The 8,408-nt window shown below is 44.3% G+C and overlaps 1 long non-coding RNA gene across 2 annotated transcripts; it reads right to left on the bottom strand.

Moving 5' to 3' along the window:
* Nucleotides 1-431: 431 nt before the first annotated feature.
* Nucleotides 432-7,256, bottom strand: LOC140624497 (uncharacterized). 2 transcript variants are annotated; one of them, XR_012023963.1, is made up of 4 exons: nucleotides 7,159-7,255; nucleotides 6,837-7,010; nucleotides 4,570-4,637; nucleotides 432-4,008 (listed from the first exon to the last, which is right to left on the bottom strand). It is a non-coding gene; the product is annotated as an uncharacterized lncRNA (long non-coding RNA). The 2 variants fall into 2 exon arrangements; XR_012023962.1 differs by having other exon boundaries at nucleotides 6,837-7,256.
* Between the last annotated feature and the right edge of the window lie 1,152 nt (nucleotides 7,257-8,408).

Below are 8,408 nucleotides of genomic sequence, written 5' to 3'. Positions count from 1 at the left end.
ACCCAGATGAGCACGAAGCACATTCTTCCCACTGAGGCCTCCAAGTGAGAATACAGGCCTGCGGGCCCTTATTTGCAGCTCTGTGAGACCGTGAGCAGAGGACCAGCTCAGCTGTGGCTGGACTCCGGACTCATGGACATTGGGAGAAAATAAATATGTGCTGTTTTAAGCAGCTAAGTTGGTGCTAAATTGGTACATAGCTAGAGAAAACTCTAGCTTTGTGATTGAAGTTTGTTACTCATGTTCTTAATCTTAATAAACCCACTTGTGTCTTTGAAAGTAACAAATATTGACTAAAAATAAAATTCCTAAAAATAGGTCATTACAGTGGTAAATCCAAATCTTTTTAATTTTATTTAATTTTTTTTTTATTTTCCATCTTATTTTTTTTAAGATTTTATTTATTAATGTGACAGATCAAGCAACCACAAGCAGGGGGAGTGGCAGAGGAAGAGGGAGAAGCAAGCTCCCCACTGAGCATACGGCCCTATCCCGGAACTCTGGGATCATGATCTGAGCTGAAGGCACACCTACTGAGTTTAACCTACTGAGACACCCAGGTGCCCCAAACAAATCTTTTTAAGAGCACATTTCTTCTTGTATGTTTTTAATAACCCTCTGTGGGGAAGGGGTGCATTGATGAATTTTTCCTTCCCTGACGCTAAATGGCAATCACCTGTATAACACATAGGCACCTATTCAATTATTTATATAGGTAGAAAAACGATAGGGAAATGGGCAGGCAGGGCCATTTACTGTTGGTCACTCGTGCATTTTATTGCTGACAGATGTGCTCCGTGCCCGGTAATAAGTCACCCCTGTGTGGAGTGAGTGGGATCCATTTCAACCTGGTAGAGCCAGCTGGCTCCTGTGCTGTGGGAAGGGCTGACCGGCGTCCGTAGATCAGTTTCCTCCTCCCTTAGCTGCTGTCTCCACGTGCGGGTGTACACAGAATGGCCGCACTTCACAGAATCAAGTCACTGTGATGGCCAGTATGCGACCCTCACCTTTTTCCTGTCCCCTACCATGTCATGCACAGACTTGCCATGGCAAAGGTAAACAGGAAACCACCTCAGATGCTAGAATCCACATGCTCTGCCTTTGTGAAACGTCCAACATACACTTATCTTGAATGGAAAGACTTTTCTCATCTGCACTAAGTCTCTCTAGTACTATTTTCCATGTTTTCTTATTTTCCATCTATATATTTTTCTGACCTATAACCGAGCAGTATCCTTCAGGGCAGTAATAGATTTCCTTTTTTTATTCTCAGCCTAGAGTCTGGCTTGTCTTTCCGCTTCTCACCAATTATTCAGTTGCTACTGACAGGTGCTAACTTTGTTCATGCATTATTTCAGTCCGTTCCCCTAATAACCTTATATTTTAGATAATACTCTTATCTCCGATCTACATGGGAGGGAATGGAGGCTTAACAGATTAAATGCTTGAAGCACTTGACATTGGAAAGGCAGCTGGAAAAAATTTTTTTAAATATAAAAAGAAAGCAAATGCAAGGTACATTTTTAAAAAGAAAATATATATAGAAAAAATAACATGACACAGAATTTTGAATGAAACATATTTGTTGAACAACACATTTTGAGGGTCCTAATTGAGGCTCTGATAAGACTGCAGGTATATTGAACGTGACCAGATTATGGAAGAAACATTCTGCTTCCCAAATGCTCTATATTGACGGAAGTGTGGCCTGAGGGCCTGGAGCTGTGGGAACTCACAGTGAGGAGCTGCCATGTAGGCCCAGCTGGGCTCCATGCACAGCTTTGTAGATCAGAATAGTGATATTATTCCAGAGTTTGAATAGGTAGAGGATGGGAAACAATTCTTGTAAAGCAGGGAAAAGTGTGTGACTGTGGGAAAGTGAGAAAGTGTAGTTGGGGCAAATTTCAAAATAAACACAGAAATTAAGTCAGAATATGGGGAAAATTCACCGAACATTTCTCTCCTTGAAAATCAACACCTTGACCCTAATCTCCCCCAGGCTGAACTGAGCCCCATTTCCACCCCAGACATGCTCATTTGCTTGAGTTGTTAAGATGACTAAAATAGTTGAGCTAAAAACACAGTTCCCAACTGATTAGATAAAGTCTCCAAAGTTGCCCTCATTCTTCCAGGTTGTTTCATTTTAGCTAGGTACATGCATGGTCCTTGTGAGCACTAAGTACCTGTGACTTGAGGAAGAATTTATGGTTGGCATTTATCAGGGTGTCTTCTCCAAGGCAGAGACCACTAAACATAGCATGATCTTGATAAGTACTTGCAGACCAGTGCTGAGGTGGGGGTGGGGGACAGGAATTGCACAGAAATAGTTAGATTGGTGGTTACTTCTTGATGAGAGAAGGAAGGAGAGTGTTGAGAGCCCAGTTGGGACCCGAAACCAAGACATCTGGGTTGTATACATTTTATCCTATGGTCAGGAGCAGCCATCGGAAGTTTCCTTGAGCAGCAGACTGGTCGTGAGCAGGGTCCCTCTGAAAAATTGAATGGAGCAGGAGATTGAGGTTGGGAGGATGATGTTGGAGTCTAGTGTAATAGTTGAGGGGCCTGCCCCAGGCAGTAGGAAGAGGAAGAATGAGAGGATAATGTTCAGGTCTAAGGCATAAGGGATATTGGTTCAATTCTAATTCCTTCTTTGAGCAGCTCTAAAATATGAAAAACAAGTGAGTCGTTCTGTTATTTTTATTCTCCAAAGGAACATCCCGTTACTTTCTTTTGGTGGCACCTGTGTTGAGTTGGGGTGTTTTGGTACAGACGTCATCCATGCTGTGTAGCCTCTCCCTGCGCCTGCTGGGGACTCCTGTTTGGGCAGAGAGCCGTGAACAGAGAGGGGTGCTCGCATGCTGGTCCGACGGCCCGGGCTCCAATCCATGCCTTCCCACCTGGGGGACCCTCCCTGATCTCCCTGCTTCAAGACCTTGGGTGGTTTGTGGTAGTAGGAGCATAGCACAGGCACCGTGGGGATCGAGGACCTGACCCCCAGCAAGTGCCATGCTCGGTAACCTGAACACACTGTTGTTGCCAAGGCATGTGTTTGTGAAGTTCTGATCACCGCATTCAGTGAGCAAGCCAGCCAGCACGTTGCCTCCCTGATTATGGTCTACCTCTGTGCTTCATGTTCGAAAATATTGGCCTTGCGATGATCTGGACAATGGGGTCTATTAAACTTACTTTCTTAAGAACAAAATTGGTATGCATTGTCCATTTTCAGTGAAAAAAAAAGATTCACTTACTTTATTTTGAATAAGAAGAAAATTTCCACTCAATGGAACTATAAATTTAAGTGAAAGAATACACTTTGGAATTTACAATAGATAGCAGACTGTGTTCCTCATCTTCCTGAAGGTGTGAAATTGTAGTTAATTGCTTTGTTCTCAATTTTAAAGAGCAAAGAGTTCATAAATAATAAGCTTGAGTGGCAGTTTGCAAAGGCTCTAAAACCCCTCAATGTGTTTTTCATTGCCAAAGATGTAATTCTTCTGAGTGTTGATTATTCCCATGAATTTTAAAATATTTTAAAATACTCTACAGAGACTAAACAGAGGAAAATTATCTTTGAATTCCCTTTGAATAGAGCTGGATGTGTCAATGAGAAGCATACAACCTTTGGTTTCCTGTGACACACTCATCCCTCACCTAGTTATAGAATTTCTTAAATATGTAGAATCTTATGGTGAAATGTAAATAATGAATTACTGCTTCTTAACTACATAATGATAAAATTTTCAAAAATTGTGGATTAGCTACTATATATATGTGTGTGTGTATATAATATATTTGGAAAGAATCTTTTCTTCATATCTGGCAGCTATTTGCCCATTGAAATTATCAATCATTGGGGATCCCTGGGTGGCGCAGCGGTTTGGCGCCTGCCTTTGGCCTAGGGCGCGATCCTGGAGACCCGGGATCGAATCCCACGTCGGGCTCCCGGTGCATGGAGCCTGCTTCTCCCTCTGCCTGTGTCTCTGCCTCATTCTCTCTCTCTCTCTGTGACTATCATAAAAAAATAAAAAAAAATAAAAAGAAAATATCAATCATTAATAAGAGATTATATTGTTTACTCACTATCCTAAATCGTTCTGGATTACAAATTTTCACCAGTCATCTTAAAATAATTGCATGTGTATTTAGTGTTATACTATCCTTAAAATAAAGATTCAGTAAATACACTTCATACTGGCCCATTCCCACCAAAACCCAGCACAAATGACATCATGAAAATCATGCCCATTTGAGGTACATAAAATTCTTTGCAACACTTCACCACCATAAGATTATTTGAAAGTTTCAAGGCACTAACTCTGCCTGGCCCTATTTGTTGTATCATTTTTCTTTCTTAAAGACAGTTTTGCCTCTAAAGAAATTCCATATTAAGAGTGTTAACAGAATCCTCTTTTTAGTGGCTGCATGTTGAGCAGATAACAGTAGCAGCAAATAAATATATTAGCAGAGTAACGAAGCCAAGGCACAACTGAGCAGTTGTTTTACTAACTCAGCCCCCAGCCCTGGGAGCCCGTAGCGGGTAAGTATGAAGATTTGTTACACTGAAGTTACCAAGAATCCTGTTTTCCTCTGGGTTCTTCAAATCCTGCCATCTCCCACACAAGCATTTGGAAGTCGGGCTTGAAAAGAAAGCACAATTCAGGGAGATTAATCATTAAATTGTTAAATTTGTTTCTGAACTTTAATACAGTTTAATCTTATGTTCTGTCTTTGGGAAAATACACAGGGAAAAGTCTGTTTTAGGTGACATTAAACTGCAGTATTTGTGCCACGAAAATCAGGATTTTGCGGTGGGAAGTGTCCAGTACTCAGGTTGGGAACATGGTGTTGGAGTTCCAACTTGGCCATGAAGAAATTTACCTCGAAGTGCTGCCCTGTTTTCATTAGGTTTCCTAGATGAGTCAAATGCTTGAGAAAATGGCTTGTAAACGTAAAGATGCAAAGATGAACCACTAGTTTTCCTTTTTTCCTAATTTCAGACTCTTCGAGGAGCTACTTTGTCAGTTCAACCCAAGTGAAATGAGTCAATCGGAGAAGGACAAACATTATATGTTCTCATTCATTGGGGAATATAAATAATAGTGAAAGGGAATAGAAGGGAAGGGAGAAGAAATGGGTAGGAAATATCAGAATGGGAGACAGAACATAAAGACTCCTAATGCTGGGAAACGAACTAGGGGTGGTGGAGGGGGGAGGAAGGTGGAGGTGAATGGGTGATGGGCACTGAGGGGGGCACTTGACGGGATGGGCACTGGGTGTTATTCTGTATGCTGGCAAATTGAACACCAATAAAAAATGAATTTATTAAAATAATAGCACCATTGGTGTGGGTCTGGGTGGCACTTCTGTCCAAGAGCAGGCATGTTGTTTGAGTGCACAAGTGTGTGTCCCTATTTGGGGAGATTCTTTTTAGGAATCGGGCTTAGAAACTGCTGGTTTTCTGTTCCCTGTGATTCCGTGTCTGGTTTAGGCTGAGCGATCACTCAGAGGAGACCCTGTAGAGTATCGTGAGGCTCAAAAGATGGTTGTACTACGTGATCCCTAAAATCTCTGTGAAAGAAAGCCCTTGGTGACGGAGTATCTCCCACAGGGGGGTGGCGGCTCCAGAGTGACCAGCTGTTGTGACCGCATGACAATTAATTTTATAAACCAGAACTATGTTGTATCCTCTCTCTTCCTCCACTTGGATCATCTGACATTTCTGCCTCCAGAATAATTGTAAAGTTCGCCCCGTGTGCTTTCAGGGGATGGGTGGCTGGAATGGGAGCTGTGCTCCTTTTGTCAGATTCTCAGCCAAAAACCTTTACCTGACCCCGTTCTCTATCTGGAGTGCTCCCATCATCCGAAACAAAAATACCAACTACTTAAAGGAAGACTGCATCTTTTTTTTTTTTTTTTTTAAACTTCATCTTTTAAAGCTTATTAGCCTTCCCCGCATCCACGACTATCCCATTTCCCCGGGGTACCCGAGCCTTCCCACAGGCGCGTGGCCGTCTAGGCCCTCGGAGGAGGAAGGCATCGTGGAGCCCACAGGCCCCCGCCTGACTTCCCAGAACCTAGAGGACGGTTGGCACAGTCGGGCTCGGTCCCGCGTCCCCTCCTCCCCGGGCCCTCCGGCCCAGGGCGGCGCTGGCGGCAGCAGGAGCCTGGAGCGGCTTCTCCCGAGGGCCCGGGGCTCGCCGGGGCTGGGCCTGCACTTGCACCAGGTGGGGCTGCGGGATCTCTTCCTGCCCTCGGCTGTCAGGCTCCTGTGGCACCACTGAGGACGCAGGGAGGTTAGAAGCTTTCAAATCAACTGGGGTTTAACACGTGTTTCATACATAGCTGTTCATTTATCCGTGTTTTATATAAAATCAGAGGAGAAGGAATTCTGTTTTAGTAGCTGGGCTTCCCCTGCGGGGATCATGTATTCATTCCCTCTCAAAGCAGTAGCGTCCTCTCTCTCTCTCTCTCTGTCTCCGTCTCTAGCTTGCTGGGGTTAAAAGCACACACGACATCTTGATCGGGTCCTCTCTAAGCTGCTGGACCAGTGGTTTAGCACCGCCTTCAGCCCAGGGCCTGATCCTGGAGACCCAGGATAGAGTCCTGCATGGAGCCTGCTTCTCCCTCTGCCCGGGTCTCTGCCTCTCTCTCTGTGTCTCTCATGAATAAATAAATAAAATCTTAAAAAAAAAAAAAAAAAAAGTTTAAGCTGCTGGACCAGATCCCAGCCTGCAGGGCACCAGCCCCTGCGCTGCTTCTCTGAGCTCCGCGCCCGAGGCTGTCTGGGCTTCCTTCTCAGTTAGGCCACTGTGGGCCCAGGTGGACCCCATCCTTACCGTGATGCCCGGTGCACTGAGGGGCGTATTTTCCGACATCACGATCATTCACGGGAGTGGTTGGCTCGCAGCTGGGGTGGCCAGCCTCTCGCTGACCTCTTCAAAGACCTTGATGCCTTCTGTCTCTCTGCTCCGGCTCCTGCTTTTCAGCTCCCTTCATATGTCGCCTGCTGGCTGCAGAGATTCCAGGCATCGCGTAGTAAAGGTGGTGATGAGCCAAGAGGAAAGGAATAGCCTCCCTTGAATCTTTACAGTTAGGTTTAAATGACTCCTCCCTTCCCCCCTCCCTTGGCAGGGGGCATCCTAGAGACCGTGTTTTCACCTTTGTCATGACATCTGCCAACTCTGCTCTGAGCAAAACATTTTCAGAATTTCCAGCAGTTGTTACAGTCCACCGTGGCAGCCTCTGCCTGTCTGATTGTCTGGATGCTCTGACTTACCTCCACAGAAGGAAATCTATTTTTGTTAGTAATGTGGCAACAAAGTTGTATGGCTATGGGAACCTTACTTTTCCCATCAGCACTGTTACTATGTTTTTTTTAACTTCAGAGACAAGTTGAAATACCATGGTTGTCATAATCTACAGACTTTGTGTTGTAGGCAAGACTGACGGATGGCTGCTAAAATTAGGAGTTGTCTGTGATCCTGAGATGGAGTTCTTTAATGTGGTTTGTGTGGCTTACATGCTTTGCCGAGATATGTCGTATAAGTCCCCAGCATCCTCTCTCTGCATCTTCTCCTCTCCTGAGCATTCCAAACCTTGCAACATGGATCTCACATTGTTACCTATTCCACACTCTGCATCTTCTGGGTACATTTTTGGCACTGAGTGGACCCTGTGTTCCCTCTTACCTCATTCACTTCTGGAGTTTTTCAGATCTCGTCCAAGACATCACCACCTCCTGAAAGCTTCCCTAGATTCCTCTAATTCATCCCCTTGGTCTTTACCTAAACCCAGGATGGATCATTCTATGGCAACACTTCTTGCTTAATAATCCCTTTCCCCCTTGACCCTTAAGATGCATGCGGCCAGGGATCTAGTGTGTGTCAGGCATATGGTAGGTGAGCAAGAAGTAAAGGAAGCAAAGGGTCCCATTCTGTATCTTGCCTTATCCAGGATTCTTCTCGCCCCACAGCACGACTGTTCCTAGTCCCATTTTTAGCGTTTTCTAATGGGCACCTTACCAAGATGTTTGCATTTTCACAAGTTACTCTTGCAGACCAAAGCCTCTGCCATCTACATGGATATGCTGGGAGTTAAGAGAGCTTGAAAGATTGCTTCTAAGGGAAGAAACACTGACCAGTCCACTCGGAACCTGTCCCCCACGTGGCTGCTTCTTGCTAAGGCCACACCTGATACACTGTTTCTCTAAAGTAGAAATTAACCAGAAGTAAATAAATTTTAATAACTTAATACTATCAATTTATTAATTTCTTTGGTTCACTTAATTCCATATTTAGAATCACTTTTGTGCTAAGCTGTATCTAAAGAACTTGGAGACTGGAGATGGGGAGAAAAAAAAGAATTTCAGACTTGGACCTTGGCCTTAAGAAGTGAAGAAGCTACTGGGA

This window comes from Canis lupus, chromosome 3 (genome assembly GCF_048164855.1).
Source record: "Canis lupus baileyi chromosome 3, mCanLup2.hap1, whole genome shotgun sequence".
Taxonomy (NCBI): domain Eukaryota; kingdom Metazoa; phylum Chordata; class Mammalia; order Carnivora; family Canidae; genus Canis; species Canis lupus.
This window is presented reverse-complemented; position numbering and strand designations above follow the sequence as displayed.